Source organism: Cucurbita maxima, unplaced genomic scaffold (assembly GCF_002738345.1).
Source record: "Cucurbita maxima cultivar Rimu unplaced genomic scaffold, Cmax_1.0 Cma_Scf04482, whole genome shotgun sequence".
In the NCBI taxonomy this organism is placed as follows: domain Eukaryota; kingdom Viridiplantae; phylum Streptophyta; class Magnoliopsida; order Cucurbitales; family Cucurbitaceae; genus Cucurbita; species Cucurbita maxima.
Genome location: NW_019276498.1, coordinates 1 through 1,290, shown reverse-complemented (window position 1 = coordinate 1,290; position 1,290 = coordinate 1). Strand labels below are relative to the sequence as shown.

At 51.6% G+C, this 1,290-nt stretch overlaps 4 non-coding genes and 1 pseudogene across 4 annotated transcripts; all 5 read left to right on the top strand.

Moving 5' to 3' along the window:
* The first annotated feature begins 78 nt into the window (after nucleotides 1-78).
* LOC111476009 lies at nucleotides 79-197 on the top strand. Its single transcript, XR_002716842.1, has one exon. It is a non-coding gene; the product is annotated as a 5S ribosomal RNA (ribosomal RNA).
* Nucleotides 198-332: 135 nt separating this feature from the next.
* On the top strand, nucleotides 333-451 carry LOC111476005. The gene has a single exon (XR_002716839.1). It is a non-coding gene; the product is annotated as a 5S ribosomal RNA (ribosomal RNA).
* A 133-nt stretch (nucleotides 452-584) lies between these two features.
* Nucleotides 585-703, top strand: LOC111476006. Its single transcript, XR_002716840.1, has one exon. It is a non-coding gene; the product is annotated as a 5S ribosomal RNA (ribosomal RNA).
* Nucleotides 704-864: 161 nt separating this feature from the next.
* LOC111476010 lies at nucleotides 865-971 on the top strand (annotated as a pseudogene).
* A 161-nt stretch (nucleotides 972-1,132) lies between these two features.
* Nucleotides 1,133-1,251, top strand: LOC111476007. The gene has a single exon (XR_002716841.1). It is a non-coding gene; the product is annotated as a 5S ribosomal RNA (ribosomal RNA).
* Nucleotides 1,252-1,290: the final 39 nt, after the last annotated feature.

The following is a 1,290-nucleotide window of genomic DNA, read 5'->3' as shown; positions in this document are numbered from 1 at the left end:
CTCCCCCGCTCACGCCCATCGCCTTTCGATCATGCCGCCCCGCATGCGTTAAATCCGATTTTGTGCGCATGGCATGTCGGGTGCGATCATACCAGCACTAGGTTTTTTGATCCCACCAGAACTCCGCAGTTAAGCGTGCTTGGGCGAGAGTAGTACTAAGTTGGGTGACCACTTGGGAAGTCCTCGTGTTGCACCCCTTTTTTTCTTTCAATTTCTCCCAGTTCTTTTCTTCCTTTCTCTACAAATGAGAACCCCTCCCCCGCTCACGCCCATCGCGTTTCGATCATGCCGCCCCGCATGCGTTAAATCCGATTTTGTGCGCATGGCATGTCGGGTGCGATCATACCAGCACTAATGCACCGGATCCCATTAGAACTCCGCAGTTAAACGTGCTTGGGCGAGAGTAGTACTAAGTTGGGTGACCACTTGGGAAGTCCTCGTGTTGCACCCCTTTTTTTCTTTCAATTTCTCCCAGTTCTTTTCTTCCTTTCTCTACAAATGAGAACCTCCCCCGCTCACGCCCATCGCGTTTCGATCATGCCGCCCCGCATGCGTTAAATCCGATTTTGTGCGCATGGCATGTCGGGTGCGATCATACCAGCACTAATGCACCTGATCCCACCAGAACTCCGCAGTTAAGCGTGCTTGGGCGAGAGTAGTACTAAGTTGGGTGACCACCTGGGAAGTCCTCGTGTTGCACCCCTTTTTTTCTTTCAATTTCTCCCAGTTCTTTTCTTTCTTTCTCTACAAATGAGAACCTCCCCCGCTCACGCCCATCGCGTTTCGATCATGCCGCCCCGCATGCGTTAAATCCGATTTTGTGCGCATGGCATGTCGGGTGCGATCATACCAGCACTAATGCACCGGTGCGATCATACCAGCACTAATGCACCGGATCCCATCAGAACTCCGCAGTTAAGCGTGCTTGGGCGAGAGTAGTACTAAGTTGGGAAGTCCTCGTGTTGCACCCCTTTTTTTCTTTCAATTTCTCCTAGTTCTTTTCTTCCTTTCTCTACAAATGAGAACCTCCCCCGCTCACGCCCATCGCGTTTCGATCATGCCGCCCCGCATGCGTTAAATCCGATTTTGTGCGCATGGCATGTCGGGTGCGATCATACCAGCACTAATGCACCGGTGCGATCATACCAGCACTAATGCACCGGATCCCACCAGAACTCCGCAGTTAAGCGTGCTTGGGCGAGAGTAGTACTAAGTTGGGTGACCACTTGGGAAGTCCTCGTGTTGCCCCCCTTTTTTTCTTTCAATTTCTCCCAGTTCTTTTCTTTCTTT